Here is a 19,106-nt window from a genome sequence, read left to right on the forward strand (position 1 = left end):
GTCTAAAACACCTTTAGAGATGCATACTAATGAATGTTCTCAAAAATCTCAGCACTGAAAACCTATCTAACATCCGCTGCCAATAAATAAATAGATAGAGAAATAAAACAGCGAAGAATATGGGTGTAAAGTTTATCTGAATAGACAAGACTGTGATAGGATTTGTCCATTTGTTTTTAGACTTAAGTACACAATACTTGGCTCAGTAAGCAACATGAGGGTTGGTTTTAAGTAATCTGCTGCTTGTGTTTGAGAAAAAAAAAAGTGTTGACTGCTGCTATAAAGAATCTGTCTCAAAACTTTGGAGTGTATAGCCAAATAATGTTGTACTGGGCTTATGTGGCAAGGGTTTGGTAGCAGGGTGCTGCAGGGTTGGCCTCTGTGAGCAGAGCCCAGAAGCTGCCCAATGTCAGATCAGAGCCAGCTCCAGCCAGCTCCAGAAGGGACCTGTCACTGAGCCAGAACTGTGTCACTGAACAACACTGGTTGGGCCTTTGGGAAAGCAGATTTAAGAAAGGAAAAAAACTTGCTGTGAAACAGCAGCTGGGAGAGAGAGGTGAGAACCAGCCCTGCAGATGCCAAGGTCAGTGCAGAAGGAGGGCAGGAGGTGCTCCAGGCACGCAGCAGCAGTTCCCCTGCGGCCTGTGGAGAGGCCCCTGGTGGAGCAGGCTGTCCCCCTGCAGCCCATGGGTCCCACATGGAGCAGATCTCCACGCTGCAGCCCGTGGAGGAGCCCCCGGTGGAGCAGGTGGATGTGGCCTGGAGGAGGCTGCGGCCTGTGGAGAGCCCCCGCAGGAGCAGGCCCCGGGCCAGAGCTGCAGCCCATGGAGAGGAGCCCACGCAGGAGCAGGGGGTCTGGGGGGACTGCCCCATGGTACAGACCCATATTGGAGCAGTTGTTGAAGAGCTGCTGCCTGTGGGCAGCCCCCGCAGGCTCAGTTCGGGAAGGACGGCATCCCGTGGGAGGGATCCCACGGGGAGCAGGGGCAGAGAGTGACTGTGAAGGAGCGGCAGAGACAAAGCACTAGGGACTGACCACAGCCCCCATTCCCCCTTCCCCTGTGCCGCTGCAAGGTAGAAGAAGGTGGATGAGGGGAAGGTGTTTTTAATTGGCTTTTATTTTCTCACAGTTCTAGTCTGCTAGTTATAGGCAATAAATTATATTAATCTCCTTATGCTAAATCTGTTTTGCCCGTGACAATAATTGTTGAGTGATCTCCCTGTCCTTATCTCAACCCTTGACCTTTTCCATTGTATTTTCTCCCCTTTGTTTTCTTTCAGGAGGGCAAGTGAGAGAGCAGTTGTGGTGGAGTTTAGCTGCATAGAAGGGTAAAAACACCACACGTGTTAATATTGCATTTCCACTGAACTCTAAAGAGCCCCACAAACTCAGAGACATTATTTTATCTAAAACCACTGTTAAGCTTTTAAAGGTGACCAATATAGATTACACACCAAAATACTTTCAGTTTGTATTTTTGTCCTTGTTCTCAGTGAAGATGTTTTCAGAAAACTAATTGATACTAGACCCTCCAGTCTCCACCTTCTAATTATCTAATTAGGCACAGAAGTGTAACACAAATCACCAGGCTTTTTTTTTTTTTTTCCCACATTTATTTATTTGAGCTCTTCTCCCTAAGTAAGGTTATCTTGCTTCCTGAATTTTAATTTATTAAGTGTTTCACCTGAAAGCAATCACCCTTGCAGTCAATTCCCAGAATAAAACATCTGCATTTTCAATTCAGACAGCCTATAAATGAAGAAATACACTAGGGAAACAGAATTATGTTCTCTTTCAGAAGGCAGAGGTGTTTTACTAAGATAGTATTCTGACATGAGTCAACCTGTTCTGCATTATGAATAAGCTTAGTTTTGAACTGGTCTATGGATGAGACAATTAACATATGTTTCCTCAGCTCAGCTCCTAAGTTTCTCATGCTTCAGATCTTCTTTAGTAATCCTTTTTCCTATACTAATTGACCTTTACATGGGCTACTTGAGACTTCTAAGTCTTTTGAGTGATAGCACTAGTGGCCTTCAAGTGTTCCTGAAGCACGAATTTACATGACAGTTGTAGTTTTAGTGCTGTCCAAAAAAGCACATCTTACAATTCTACAAGGATGAACTCAATAAGTTATTCCTACTGAGACCTTAAGATTGCCTTGCATTTGAATGACTTATTTATGTTTTAAGGTAAAATTGATACACATGGCAAATTCTATCATAACAAAATAATCCATGGAATTAATTTTCTTAATATAATATGCATGAGCAATCTACATTTACATGTTAGATGCACGACTACAGTTATCTCTAACTTATTAATCAATTTGCATTTAATTTTTTTATTTTACTTTGTGCGTGGATTGAGAGACAGCAGGCAAACAATAGTACAAACCAAAGTACATATCTGATGAACAGATAATGTCCTAAATATGGAGAAATTTCTAGTTATTATCAATCAACCCTATTTCCAGCATTCCCATTTAAGTGCAGGAGGTATTATTTACTTAAGGGAGGACAATTACTTTTCCTTTTACAGTACAGAAGGCAAACTTTAACTTCTCAAACAAAGGATACCAGCCTATATATCAAAGACCAACTAATCCACAGCAACAGCAGTGACCATGCTGAGGCTTAAGTTCTGCTTTGTGCAAAGTGACTCAACATCCCTAGTTGCTAGCACATGCTGAGCTAGATGCTGCTATTACTGTTGTGCTTATACAGTGAATGAGAAAGGATATATTAAAACACATCATGATGTTAGGACAAAACCAGGGGAGATAACCTCCTACAATCAAATACAATGTCTTAGCAACACTGCCGATTTTGACTGTTACTTGCTGTAATCTTCATGAAATGACAGGAGCTGTAAATACTCATTTGTTTCAATTGTCTCATTTATCACTACTGTCCTCCACATACTCAGTTATTCAGAAAAATAAAATGTTAGAAATAAAATAGATGTCAGCAAGTTTTTTTTTTTTTTTTTCCAAAAATATTGTTTGTGAAGCCTTACCTAAAGCGTTAGAGGAGACAGAACAGGCTTTAGTTGTTCTGGGCTAAATACTATTGATTATTGTTTTACAAAAGAAATGATCTAAATGTTTAGATGAGTGCTTACCTGACCAAGACGCTATAGTTATAAAATCGTTTGTTTTGCTGTTCTCACATAAAGATAGTTTTGAAACTTTGGTAACAGTGACAGAAGAGTCAGGTTATTGAGTTTAATTTGTATACTTTTCTCTGGAATCTGAAGTCTGGATCTGGAATCTGGATCTGAAGTCATCCATACGGAAGAAGTAGACCTAGCCCACAAAATCAGTTTTGTAGTTAACTACAAAAGCAGTTAAATAATTATTATGTTTCACACTGATTTTTACTGTAGATAACAAATACCAAAGGAAATCTGGAATCAGTGGAACTACTGTTTGAGCTGAATGGAAAGATCAAAAGAAGAAAACACATTTGTCTGATTTTTGTCCTCTTTTTACAGCAGTTTCTGAGTATCTTGCTTAAGCAGAAGTTCACCTGACACACACCCCACCCCAGCTTGGCCTCCGGAGTGGTTATAGGATGAAGTGCTCTGCAACTCCTGTGCATTTAATCAAAGCACCGCGTGTATGCCTACATGTGCCTTTCTGTCCTCCATGCATTCTTATTCTCTCACACATACATACACACACCCTCAGAAGCACCCTTCTTGAAAAAGAAATAATTATAGTCAGTTACAATGTTATGAAATTATTAGGCTTCAGTTTTCAAGGTACATAGTGTGGTGTCATATCTTACTAATACCAAGAACAACAATGCTTTAACCTACACAGAGTGATTCTGCATGATGAATGCAAGCCTGAACTTCTCCTGACCTGAATGGTCTGTCTTCCAGTCACAGCATAGGTAATGCTGAGCAGCAAATTTATTTATTTATTTATTTATTTATTTATTTATTTTTGCATTGCTTGTGTTCACCAACCAGCATTAATCTAATCCCAAATAATAACTCTATTTTTACAACAGATTTTGAGGGTTGCAAATCTGCTGCATTGAAATGAAAGTGAAGCTTTTACAAGTGTTTCCGAGGTGAAAAAAGAAAAAAAAAAACAAAAACAAACAAATCAAAACAAACAAAAATGAAGCAAAGCACAAAGCATAATTAAGACATCTAGAATGGCTCATCACTGTTGCAATATTCTTACAGAATTTGGGTCAGAGTTTATTCTGACTTAATCTGTGTTCTGAACTGGTGACCTGAGCATAGTGTTTTATTGTTAGTCTCTGAATGCCTATTTATTAACTAATTATACATGAACGATCAATCTTTCATTCACTTAGATTATAATAAAAAATTGGGAAGTCTTATGGCAAATGTATATGTACTTATCAATATATTTGTGCAATGTGTGAATGTGAAAAATATGACTCAGTGTGTCAGAAGGTTTCATGCTGAAATTGGCATGTTACTCCCTACCATGTTTGAGAAGATATTTTAGCCCCCAGTAGACTAATGATTTGTTAAGTCAATTATGGGAGATAACACTTCCTCTGCCAAAAGGACATTAACATTTCTATAATGGAGAGGGCAGTCAATAATCTAAGAGAAGGAAAATGAAAAAGTGCTTCCTGAATAAGGTCTAGATCAATAATATTTGCAAGATGGGGACTATGTAATATGACAGAGTCTCTAAGCACCCCTCTCCACCTTCCCAAAAAGGGAACAAGCATGAAAGCTACTGTGGCTTCTTTCAGGGAAGGCAGTCTGCAAATACACAGCATTCAGAGGGATCTGACTACTTAGCTTAGACATGCATCTATAGCTTGCCAGCTGATTGAGAAGAAGAGAGGACAGAATTTTACCTTAGATTAAATGAGGGACATGGAACTACTGGAGTGAGTTCAGAGGAGGGCTACTGAGATGTTTAGGGGACAGGAACATCTTTTGTACAAGGACAGGCTGTGAGCTGGGCCTGTTTAGCCTGGAAAAGAGAAGACTGAGGGAGACCTCATCAGTGTATATAAACATCTGAAGGGAGGATGTCAAGAGGATGGAGCTGGTCTCTTTTCAGTTGTGCCCAGTGACAGGACAAGAGACAACAGGCACAAACTGAAGCACAGGAGATTCTGGCTGTATATGAGGGGGCACTTCTTTACTGTGAGGGTGACGGAGCACTGGAACAGGTCACCCAGAGAGGTTGTGGAGTCTCCTTCTCTGGAGATATTCAAACGCTGCCTGGATGCCATCCTGCAAAATGTGCTCTAGGTGATCCTGCTCGGCAGGGGGGTTGGACTACAGGATCTTCAGAGGTCCCTTCCAACCTCAGCCATTCCGTGATTCTGTGATTTTTTTTTCTTTTCTGTTATCTGTCTTGATGCATTTTTCAATTGTGTTGTCCACCCACAATTTTGTAAATAAATAAGTGTATTTACTTTTACTTTAGCATGGCCTGGAATAGCACTAAAATCATAATAATAGGCTAAGACTTAGAGATTTAACTTCCAAAGAAGTAGAGATAATTTTAGCTAGAGCTATGGACACATCAGTCAGAGGTAAATACTGAAGATCAATGGCCCAGGATTTTCATAAGAAAACAGGGTGTAACTACATTTATCTACATAGGTATTTGAGAACCAGTATTGCAGCATTCTGAGGAGCCCTCACTGAAGTTAACATGATCAAAATTAGTTTGCCAAAAAAAACAATTATTTCTGAGTTTAAGCCTAGCTTCCATTCTGACAGGGTATAGCAGCAACAAAAGAAGCAGACTGGGAAGGCTTTCCTTGGCACTTGGTTTTAGCCAGAGTAAGTAATCATAGACTACTGCCACTTGTAAACTTGGGAAAAAGATCATACTGGAGATAGATCTGGAAGTATAAAGGAGATACATGCCAGCATTATGTAAAATTACAGTGAATCTAGGCTGTGAGAGAGCTGTGACTGTAAGTCTGAATGTCCTTTTTATTATGAGGCACTACCAAGGACTGTTTCATCTTTCACAACTATCCTCAAAATGAAACAAACGTTGCTTAAAAGAAATGTTTGGCCTATTTGCCTGTTTGTGCTGAGCTGTGACATACATCCCAGGTTTGTCCATGGCATTATGAGACTCACAGAGAGCTTGAACCTCCTACATGAAATGTCCTTAGACAGAACCAGTGCAGGGGAGATGCAAAATCTAAACGTGCATTAAATTATGTGATATAGTCTTGTGGGACTGAAGATACCGACAGCAGGTATTTCTATGCTACTGCTCTGTTGTGCCCATTGACAGCACTGAAGATTTTACAAAAAACTGAAATTCCTTGCTTTACCATGCCTGACATATACTCAATATTAGAAAGATGATCAGAGGTCCATCAGATGTCTGGAGAGGAAAGCAGAGCTCTGAGGTCAAAATGTCTTCCCCTTTGCTTTTGTTTTCATATTGTTTTCAGGGTTGGCTTTTCCCTCATTAACAGAGCAACACTTCTGCTTCTCAGAATTCTTTCAGAGCTGTCTTTTCCAATCAATGAGTTATGTTTTTCTCTCCCATTCCCATCACTTTCCCCAGCAAATAACTGCCATGTCTACAGTAAGAGCAAAGTGGATGGCCTTTGCAGAGTATCTGGATCTGGAGGCAGGCCAGGGAGGTCACTTTAAATCTGGAAGTAACTTCAGTCTTCTTCAGAAGCAAAGCATGCCTTCTCTTCTTCTGGCTAGGATGAGACGATGATGTTATTGTAGTTTTAGCCCTTAAGCATTTCCATTTGCTTAATTTCTTTCCTTTACTGATGCTCGGTATAATCTGTTATTAAAAGATACCTTCTTATCCCCCGAAGTCACTGCAGTTTCATGTCAGGTGAAAACATTCCTGTGCACTTTCTTTGAGATTCAACACATCTTTTAAGATGGTTCAAACATCTAAGATGCCATATTACTATGAAATTTAAACCCTTACACTTGTAACTATGATAGCTTTGGCATTGTGCCTCTTATCTTGATAATACAATTTAACATTAGAACCATTTTTTTTTCTTAACTTTCTACCTACAAAAGATTCCCTTGAGCACTTCAGGAACAAAATTTGAAGTACATATGCATACTATCCTGGATGAAAATAGTAAGACGCATGAAAACAAACACACCAGCTTTCTACTGCTTAACCTCTTTGTTTTATTGTTAATAGTAGTAATAGTTTCAGAGGCTGTATTACTACGTCACCTAGCATCTCGGTCATACAAAACAGGATCACACAGATCTAGGTGTTGGGCAGACAGCAGAAAGCCATATCCTGGCAACTTCCTTGTATTCTCCTTGAGTTGCCTGTCCCTTCTCCCACCCGTCATAAACTCTCTTTTTCTCCTGACTACACAGGAAAAGTTCCCTGTTCAGCCATGCCAGTCTTCCCCGCTGGCTCATCTTATGGCACGCTGGGACAGTCCGCTCCTGTGCCTTTAGGACTTCCTTCTTGAGGAGCATCAGGCCCCCTCTGCCCTTCAGGACTGACTCCCAAGGGACGCTCCCTACCAGTGTCCTGAACAGTTCTAAGTCTGCCCTCCTACAGTCCAAGGCAGCAGTGTTACTGACCCCCCTCCTGACCACCAGGAATGGAGAACTCTACCGTGTCATGGTCACTCTGCCCAAGACAACTCCCTACCACCACGTCTCCCACCAGTCCTTCTCTGTTCATGTTCTTAGGTCTAGCAGGGCACCCCCTCTGGCAGGCTCACTGACCAGCTGAGTCAGCAAGCTGTCTTCCATGCACTCCAGGAACCTTCTAGACTGCTTCCTCAGGGCTGTATTGTATTTCCAGCATATATATGCCTGGGAAGTTAAAATCCCCCATAAGAACAAGTGCTGGTGATCGAGCAACTTCCGACAGCTGCTTATAGAAAGCCTCATCTGTCTCTTCATCCTGGTTTGGCGGTCTGTAACAGACCCCCGCCAGGATGTCCGCCTTGTTGGCCAATCCCATGACCCTTATCCACAGGGACTCTATCTTATCATCCCCAACCATGATCTCAACAGCATCGAAACACTCTCTAATATAGAGAGCCACACCACCGTCCCTCCTTAGTTGCTTGTCCTGAAGAGCTTGTAGCCATCCATTGCAGTACTCCAGTCACGGGAGAGGTCCCACCACCATGTTTCAGTTATGGTGACTAGGTCATAGCTCGCCTGCCTCACAATGGCTTCCAGCTCCTCCTGTTTGTGATGTTTCTAGCTTAAGAACTCCATGGAGTCTAAACCAGTAATCTATTTACTTCAGTATTGCACCTTTGACTACACCTGTTTCAACTATTTCAGGACATTTCTAGTGGTGACTAAGAGAAAGCTAGGGAGCAATGGAGTCACATGAAATTATGTTCTCACTACTCACAATAATTAAAAAAATAGCTTATAGATTCAGCAGAATGATTTCTATTCCCACCAAATCATTCAAACCACAAGATAAACACTGAGATTGACTTTGAAAGCCTTGCTTTCAATACACATTGTTATGGACCTTATTGATTTGTTTTAGTGTATTTAACACCTTCAACATGAAGCTGTCAGTTCTAAATCAGTCTCTTTCTTTCCTCCAGAATATTGCATAGTTTGTCTGATTTTTCTCTGCATGCTTTGGAGATAATTGTTTGCATTTGCAATGTGTGCAGGCATAACATCTGCCTCAGAGTGAGTTGCTGTGTTCACTACTCAGTGAAGCAATGAAGCATTTGAAACACAGGAACATCGCTCAGACATCGTTGCTAGTTAATGATTCTTCATGCTCTGAATGTTGCATCTCTTGCATCCCATGTCTATTAATCTTAAAATGACATACCTTACTTTATTAGTAATCTTAAAAAAAAAAAAGAAAAAAACTACTGAGAGGAATCTTTCAAGAAATTAATGTTCAGACAATAAGGTATCTTGATCATTCAAAAAAAAAAAAGAAAAAAATATATTTAGATAATTATTCTCTCTGTGTTCTTCTATAAACAACAGACATGTAACTTGGAGCTAGTCATGGTTAATCGACCTTTGTATACTGAACTCAGAATTATACAAGGTCCTGCTGCTCTCTTCTAACTTCATCTTTTTTTTTTTTTTTATTTTTAAAGTCCGTCCTGATGTCTGGATTTGTGGCAAGGATTAGATTAGTAGGGTGTTGTGGTTTAACCCGGCTGGCAGCTAAACACCACACAGCCGTTCGCTCACCCTCCCCCCTCCCTCTCTGGGATGGGGGAGAGAAACGGGAAAGTGAAGCCTGTGAGTTGAGATAAAGACAGTTTATTAAGACAGGAAAATAATAATAACAATAATACTAATAATAGTGATAATGGTAATAGTATTAACAATAATAATGTGTAAGAAAACAAGTGATGCACAATGCAATTGCTCACCACCCGCTGACCGATGCCCAGCCTATTCCCGAGCAGCCGGCCCCCCACCCCGGCCAGCCACCCCTATATATTGTTTAGCATGACGTCAGATGGTATGGAATACCCCTTTGGCCAGTTTGGGTCAGCTGTCCTGGGTCTGTCCCCTCCCAGCTCCTGCTGCACCCCCAGCCTGCTCGCTGGCAGGACAGAGCAAGAAGCCGAAAAGTCCTTGGCCTGGTGTAAACACTGCTCTGCAACAATTAAAACATCAGCATGTTATCAGCGCTCTTCTCATCCTAATCCAAAACATAGCAGCCTACCAGCTACTATGAGCTACTTAACTCTGTCCTAACTGGAACCAGGACAGATATCCACCCCTTATTCCATACCATTTATGTCATGCTCAGGTTACACTCTGTCCAATACATTCTAATTAATCACCATTTTCATCTATGATATATAGCAATCATGGTAGTGATGACATACATTATTATATAATAATTAACATACTACAATTCAACTCATGGGCTATTCTCACCCAGTATCAAATCCCCTTGAGGTACACACCGGACCTCCCCATTCTTTTGCATTACCCACCAAGTGCATCCAGGTCCCTGAGCAAAAGCAATTCCACGAATGGGTTTGCCTTTTCCTGAGGCAGGAGTAGCCCAGACTGTTTTACCCAGCATGTTTCTTACGTGCACTACAGGAACTTTATCCCCTTCTACAGTGCGTAACAGGTTTGATTGGGCAGGTCCAGCTCGGTTGGCAGATCCCCTGGTATTGACTAACCAGGTGGCCTTTGCCAAATGTGTATCCCAATTTTTGAATGTCCCAGCACCCATTGCTTTCAGTGTAGTCTTCAACAGTCCATTGTATCGTTCAGCTTTTCCAGAGGCTGGTGCATGATAGGGGATGTGATACACCCACTCAATACCATGTTCTTTGGCCCAAGTGTCTATAAGGTTGTTTCGGAAATGAGTCCCGTTGTCTGACTCAATTCTCTCTGGGGTGCCATGTCGCCATAAGACTTGCTTTTCAAGGCCCAGGATAGTGTTCCGGGCGGTGGCATGGGGCACAGGATATGTTTCCAGCCATCCGGTGGTTGCTTCCACCATTGTAAGTACGTGGCGCTTGCCGTTGCGGGTTTGAGGGAGTGTGATGTAATCAATCTGCCAGGCCTCTCCATATTTATATTTCAGCCATCGTCCTCCATACCAAAGAGGTTTTGACCGTTTGGCTTGCTTGATTGCAGCACATGTTTCACAGTCATGAATAACCTGTGCTATAGTGTCCATGGTCAGGTCCACCCCTCGATCACGAGCCCATCTGTAGGTTGCATCTCTACCTTGATGGCCTGAGGTGTCATGGGCCCATCGGGCTATAAATAATTCACCTTTATGTTGCCAGTCCAGGTCCACCTGAGCCACTTCAATCTTAGCAGCCTGATCCACCTGCTGGTTGTTTTGGTGTTCTTCAGTAGCCCGATTCTTGGGCACATGAGCATCTACATGGCGTACCTTTACAACCAGGTTCTCTACCCGGGCAGCAATATCTTGCCACAATGCCGCAGCCCAGATGGGCTTGCCCCTGCGCTGCCAGTTGTTCTGCTTCCATTGCTGTAACCACCCCCACAGGGCATTTGCTACCATCCATGAATCAGTATAGAGAACTGGCCACTTTTCTCGTTCAGCAATATCTAAAGCCAGCTGAATGGCTTTTACTTCTGCAAACTGACTCGATTCACCTTCTCCCTCAGCAGCTTCTGCAACTCGTCGTGTAGGACTCCATACAGCAGCTTTCCATCTCCGATGCTTTCCCACAATACGACAGGACCCGTCAGTGAACAAGGCATATTTCTTCTCATTTTCTGGTAGCTTGTTGTACAGGGGGGCTTCTTCAGCACGAACCACCTCCTCCTCTGGTGATATCCCAAAGTATTTGCCTTCTGGCCAGTCCATAATCACCTCCAAGATTCCTGGGCGACTGGGGTTTCCTATTCGAGCCCGCTGAGTAATCAGTGCAACCCACTTGCTCCATGTAGCATCAGTTGCATGATGCGTAGAGGGGACCCTTCCTTTGAACATCCAGCCTAGTACCGGCAGTCGGGGTGCCAGGAGGAGCTGCGCTTCAGTACCGACCACTTCCGAAGCAGATCGAACTCCTTCATATGCTGCCAATATCTCCTTTTCAGTTGGAGTATAGCGGGCTTCAGATCCTCTGTATCCCCGACTCCAAAACCCCAGGGGTCGACCTCGAGTTTCCCCAGGTTCTTTCTGCCAGAGGCTCCAGGTGGGACCATTCTCTCCGGCTGCGGTGTAGAGCACATTCTTTACATCTGGTCCTGTTCGGACTGGCCCGAGGGCTACTGCATGAACTATTTCCTGCTTAATTTGTTCAAAGGCTTGTCGTTGCTCAGGGCCCCATTCAAAAGCATTCTTCTTACGGGTTACTTGGTAGAGCGGGTTTACAATCAGACTGTAATTTGGAATACAGGTACAGCAGACTGGAGATTAAGGCAATCAACATCGTGACTAGCAACTATTAAGCAGGTCCAATACTTATACCAATTTTAGTTTAACACACTCTGGTCAGATTTGTCGATATCTCAACCCTTCGGGCCCCACGTTGGGCGCCAAAAAGACTGTTGTGGTTTAACCCGGCTGGCAGCTAAACACCACACAGCCGTTCGCTCACCCTCCCCCCTCCCTCTCTGGGATGGGAGAGAGAAACGGGAAAGTGAAGCCTGTGAGTTGAGATAAAGACAGTTTATTAAGACAGGAAAATAATAATAACAATAATACTAATAATAGTGATAATGGTAATAGTATTAACAATAATAATGTGTAAGAAAACAAGTGATGCACAATGCAATTGCTCACCACCCGCTGACCGATGCCCAGCCTATTCCCGAGCAGCCGGCCCCCCACCCCGGCCAGCCACCCCTATATATTGTTTAGCATGACGTCAGATGGTATGGAATACCCCTTTGGCCAGTTTGGGTCAGCTGTCCTGGGTCTGTCCCCTCCCAGCTCCTGCTGCACCCCCAGCCTGCTCGCTGGCAGGACAGAGCAAGAAGCCGAAAAGTCCTTGGCCTGGTGTAAACACTGCTCTGCAACAATTAAAACATCAGCATGTTATCAGCGCTCTTCTCATCCTAATCCAAAACATAGCAGCCTACCAGCTACTATGAGCTACTTAACTCTGTCCTAACTGGAACCAGGACATAGGGTGAAAAACTTAGCAGATGTGAATAAAAATCCACAATAAATTCAGTGTAGAGGGGTCATGAACAAATCTAAAATGGTGAACTAATTAATTTAGACCCAGTCAAGAATCAAGAAAGAGTTTGCAATCTGCTCAAAATGAGGGTGTAAATCAAATGGTTGATATATTCTTAAGAGGCTGTTGGGGAACATTCTAAGGAAACTATTTCTATCCAAATTTTAAACAATATACCTGGACTCATTTTGGCATTTATTCAGTACTCTAGCTAAAACATTATCACTTGTAACTTATTTGTGCTTTCTACAGTCAAGGTTCTTATATAACAAGATATGTTTTAGTGATTAAGCTCTTTGTGTGAAACACTGTGTGGTAGTCTTAAAAGAAAAGCTGTGAAGATTTGCAGTAACCTGTATAGCATGGCATGGGAGTTACACTGTAGAGCTTCCCAATAGGATTTGACTAGCTTTTCTTTCTTAGATCTCAATGCAAACTAAATAGAGTGCTTTGCATTAAATATCACCTTTGAAAAAAAAATCATCTTGAAGGCTGCCATCAATGAAAAAGGAAGAAAGAAAAGGCAGCAGGGAAACTCTAGCACAGTGAACTATCCTTTCAGTACAAATGCCTCCAATAGTTAGAGAAAAGTTAGGGTCTCGCTGCTTTTTGAATAGTGCAATACTCTATTATAATATTTACTTGGAATTAAACATTTTCTCTCAGAATAAAACACAAAGCTTCACCTCAACAAATTTTATAGTAATTTTAAAACTTAAAAAGACATTAAACCATGTCAAAAAGGAAAAATTAGGATTTTAAAAAGCCACTTATCCGTATCAAAGAGGATCATAATGAATTCTGAGTGGCAAGACTCAGAAAACTCTTACCAAGCTAAAACCTGAATTTTATGATTTAATTAAAAATACTTTTAAATTACCATTTTTTTAATTTTTTTTTTTCCCCCAAGGCCATACAATACTAAAGTACTTAATATTTGTGTTTCAGTATACTAAAACATATTAATAGGTACTAAGTTTGAGGTGTTTTTGTCAAGTTTTTGCAAGTCTATTCTTTGTCTTCAGGTGTTTGAACTGGTTTAAAAGTCAAAATGAGCATTTAGAAATGATTCCGTTGTTGTGTTGTTGTTGCTGTTGTTGTCACCATTTTGAACAAAAAGAAAAATAGAAAAAAAGAATAGTGTATTTTGAAAATACAAGGATCATACATAATTCCCAGAAATATCCTTTCCAAGCCAACAAAAATGTAACATTTTTGGAGGTTCTCCTGGAGTCAGTTAGATTTCATCTTTCTAACAACTGTTGTTGAAGATGGCACTGAGAACACAAGATTGCAAGACAAGTGGAACAGAAAATTGCTAAATTACATATTCCTTAAAATATATAAGTGGAAAGCAAAAGAGAACATGATTTATCTAGCTTCAGAGAAATGGATTGATTTCTGCATAAAAAACAGCTTCTAGGGCTGTATTTATTTTGTCTTTAGAGATGATTCTTGTTTAACGGTGCTTATTTCAACTGAAGCAAAAGAAAAATCATTTGCATGTAATCCATCTCTTTCAAAGATCGTAGAAATTAGTCATTCAGTAAACTTGTCTTTGTATCAGACTATATACGAAGGAAGAAAATGTATCCGACCTCAAGAAAAACAAACTTGTTAAGCAACACTGGAAATCTGGCAGATCTGCAGTGACAACAGCATGATATACTGACAGAATTTAATTTATATATTGAGAATGTGGAACTGACTTATCAGGTACTGCACTACAAAGTGGATATAAAAGTGAGACTTAAATAACACCATAAAAGTTTATCTTAACTAACCATATTTACAAAGTGTGATAGCGGCCAATAACAGATTTATGAAGAATCTACCTCAATCTCACATTTTTATTTCTTCTTATTCAGAAGTTATTTGATGCCAGTATCATCACAGATGGTTTGACTTGGTGTGTTGCACACAACATTGTTAGTTAATGATCCCACTTTCATATGCCTATAATTATACATACATGTACATATATGTATATATATGAAGATTTTAGCATGGTTTGTTTCCAGTATATTCGTTATCTTCCATCCACTCCTTTAATCAGCATTCTAGCAAAAAGCACTGAATGTTTTTTAACATAGCAGACATTCACCCTACTGAGGATGCAAGGAAGTATATGTTGCATTTTCATTCAGTTTAAATAGGAATGACTTAATATTAAACAATGACAAAGCTGTATTACGAAATGTTTTTGAGTATTACAATATTTTTTTTTCTTTTTATTTATTGCCCGTTAATTATGAGTGCATCGCATCAAGCACTGAACTCTTCTTAAAATGCTGGCGTTAGTGCTCAGGTTTGCAGAAGGCTTCCCAAATAATCCAGAACAGAAATATGCAAACATATACCACTTGCTGTTTTGGAGATAAAGGTGTAGGAAACCAACCTTCAGAATGTGCCTATTGAAATAGAGTGGGATAGAAAGCATTGTAATAACATTGCCAAAGGGAGTAAGTTCTCAGGGCAAATCACACACAGTTCAAATACTAAATCTTGTTTTGCATTCCAGCAAGCAGAAAAAAGGGAGACGCAACCAAGAAAACAGACATCATCTTAGATTAGTCCAACGTAAGTGAAAGAAAGAAAGCAAGCCGAAAATTGTAGAAGAGTTGATTTCACTACATGTTTATGTTAATAGGGTATTTGACTTTTGAATGCTTCATAAACCTTGTTATGTTCAGTGCTATTTGAGGTAGTAAAACAGCTGGAACTCTGCCAGAAGCTTTAATTGGAATCAGCTTAGCAGGAGCTGACAAGGTTTCCCAGTGTTTAGTTTCAAACTTATTATAAAAATGCAAAATTAAGTGCTATTTATTTTCTATTCCTCTTTGGTGTACACCCATAAAGGTGAGACATAACTACGCTAGAAAATGGAATCATTTTTTCTTGTATGCCCCAGGCCAATGTTTTGAAGGGGGCAGTGTGGGCACTGTCACTTAAAATTAGACATTTCCTCATGCAGGAGGCTGCAGAGGCCCTCCAGAGAACTCTCTGCTTTTGCACATCTTGTTTATTGATTAGGCCAGCATGTCAGATGGCCATGATAACACCTCTGTTAGCTGTATGCGAGTAGGCAATGGGTTCAGAGTGTACTAACAAAGAAATGCCAGGGGAGCAGCCAGAATATTTCCCCTAACGATAACATAGGGGGCTACAGACCAGGACATCTAGCCCTACAGAAGGAAGGAATTATTGTTTTCTGACACTGGCCCTGCAGTCTTGTCTGTACTGGAGGATCTGAGAGACAGAATTCAGTCCCAGGAAGCAACCAGCAGTGTTTGAGCCTTTGAAAATGTTCGAAGCCTTTGATCCAGAACTATTAAGAAAAGAATGTTCATTCATTATCTATAACTACAAATTAATAGATAAAAAAAATCTTTCTCCCTTCAGATTATCTGCATGATCTCTTGGAATTCTGTACTTGTTAAATGTAGGTCATATAGACATGTAACAAATATAGATAAATGACTTCTACCAAGGCTGTTAAGACAGGAATGAATCCCAGGATAACACTACATTGTCAAGAGGCCAAAAGTAGTCAAGAAAGTCATGTCTGGTAAACACAGCTTACACAATTTTAATAGAAAATCTTCACCTTGAGAAACTTCTAGTTCATGGAAAAATCCCCCTCCTCTCCCTCCGATCTCATGAAATCATGTTTAGTAGGCTATTTACCTGCACTAACAAACTCCACCACAAACACTACCGCTGCATGTAATGCAGTTCCTTCACAGCTTCTATATTTAAATAGATACCTGAAAGTAAGAATAGGAAATAGCAAAAGTCTTTGTTTGCTGTTGGTATTTGGTTTGAAACATCATGGCTGGTCAGCCTAAAGGTACTGACTGAGGCACAACAATTTCTCCAAGGCCAACAGAGTATTTTGATAGCCTTGCTCCCAGCCGCAAGCTCAGGTTTTGTAAAGACCTGAATCAGAAGGCTACACCTGTAATCTCAGACCCAGGAATGTTTTTGAGTTCTCTGGCCTGACGGTCTGAGGGAAAGCCAGAGCATCTGACAACTCATCACTAGCCTCGTGCTGCAGACCAGCAAATATTTTTTTGACAATCCTTGTAAAAGGCCACAGGCTTTGTATTGACCTAATAGATAGTGCAGTGCTTCAGGACTTGTTTGGCTTGCTTTGACCTGAGCTGATTTTTAGCTTATTTTAGGTATCATTGCAATGGTCTACCACTTGGGTTCCTACTGCCTAAAGTTGCCTTAGTTATTTTTTTCTTCCAGTTGCACAGTACAATCCCTAGCATTAATTAATAGACAGTAATAATAACTAGTGATTCTGTGTAGACTGAACTCCTGATGACCCTAGAAGAAAAGTGTAGTCTAAGAAGGTATAGCACAGCATGATATGATACAGGCTTCAGACATTAAAAAAATATAATTCTCCATGTTCTGTCATTGCTCACTAAAGGGATGCAACCCTTAGAGTCAGTTCTGGTGACTATCAGTTCTGGTGTTAACAAAGAATGGAAAAACAAGCGTAATGTGGAATTCAAAACCAGTGAAGAAAGTATGAGAAAGCATTAGATAATGTAAAAAAATAATGCTGAATGAACCCGAAATTGAACAGAGAAGCATCTACAGTATCATTTTCCTAATCCTCCTGTCAGAGGTCAGCATGCTGAGGAATCATGGTACCTCTCTCCCCAACTCTTCTTGAAGAATCGCGGTACCCAGCAGGGCACTGGAAGGTGAACATAACACCAGCGAAAAGGGAAGTTTGTGTGTAACACCTGTAGCAATGTTATTAATGAGATTTTTCTGTAATAATTAGGTAATTTGGACTATGAGCTTCAAAAGTCCAAATTTAGTCCAAATTTAATTGCAACTGGAACAATAACACTTTGTTGTGTTTGATTAAGCTGTTATAACTTTAATTAGAATAACAATAAATTCTTGGCTCAGCATGAAAGCTGTGATCCCTTTTTTTCCCAGAACAAGATTTTGAGTGTAATACTGTGCACCAGATACATGCACCTTGGTTTCTCTGGAAAGGAGCACACGAGTCTGTGGCACAGGGACAATAAGGTCTATATCTGAAAACAGATCATATCATATGATTATGTATTGATTATTCCTTTAATGCTAAAGACCATTCATTGTCTATGCCAGCTGCTGCTTACTTCAATCCTGTATTTGCTGAGATTACTAATTTTATGTATTTAGTAGTGTCTTGGGAATCTCATCCTGCAGGAAAGTGATAAAATCTAGTGATTTAAACTCTCTCCTGCCTTAATAAATTACTATATGAACTAGTTGTATTGTAAATGAACTTCAGTCTGTGTCTAGGAATATCCGTAGATATCAGCAAGACTGTCATTTGGTAACCTTTAGCTAATGAGACAGTAAGGAACAAAATTAGATAAAATGCTTCTACCTCATCCAGATGTAGACTTGACTAAGAAGAAAAATTGCCCCAATATTCTATCATTTCCTGAAATTGTATACCCAGGTTCCTGAGTAACTACAGTAATTCCACAAAAATGTAAATAAAGAAGGTTGTTTTCTTTTTGTACTCTCTGACAGATGTCCAGATTGACTCTGATGGTAAAAAAAAAAAAAAAAAAAAAAAAAAGCAAGGCTCACCAGCTGTCTTGGTTTATGGTATGAGGTTGGTAAATAAGCAGCAATATGAACAGCAATATGGAGCCAGGTTTTGTTTACAGTCTGTTTGTCTTCTTTTGTGCAAAGACTTTTGTCCTCCCCTTGCTAAAGGGTAGTGGAGAGAATAAGTTGGACACAGCTGGGTCAATTGTTTTTTGTTCTAGGGTGCAAATGAAAGCAATCTTCTGTGTTAAGCATGTGGCTGATAAAGTTCTGTATGTTCCACGGCTACAGTGATACTTCAGTCAGGAACACCGTTCTTATCATCAGGTAGAAAAAGGAAGGAACACGGGTCACATCAGTAAGTATTTCTATGCTATGTCACTTCATTTTCAGAGTCTGCAAAGATAAATGCTATTCATATACATTTTCTCTGCACTATTATGACTTCATTACAGTGGCAATGAAATTTCCTTTCCTTAGGTGCCAGAAAGGGCAGTAACAAAGGTAAGAAAGAGTTTATCTGAAGGCCTGAAATCATTCTCTTGTGGAAAGAAACAAAGCTGAACAGTGTTGTCTAACTGAACAGCTGACAAGAGGTTAGAAGATCCAGTCACTACCACTGGACAGCAGGCAAGGCCAAACAACAAGAACTGAATGGAGGGGAAGCAAGCAGAAAACAAACTGTAAAATTAGCTTTGCACAAAGGCAGAGGAATACATCCAAAAATCTTAAAAGGTACTTCAAAACTAGATGACTAATTCTGAGCTTTGCATGTTTGAAGTTCATATTTGATTACTTTCCTTAAATAGAGTGGTGAATACACAATACCTGTGCCTTCCTAAATCTCTCCTCTCCCTTCTGTTTCCACAGAGCCAAGTGCTTTAAGTGAAGTATATATGAATGCT

This window comes from Anser anser (assembly GCF_964211835.1).
Source record: "Anser anser genome assembly, chromosome: 2".
NCBI lineage: Eukaryota > Metazoa > Chordata > Aves > Anseriformes > Anatidae > Anser > Anser anser.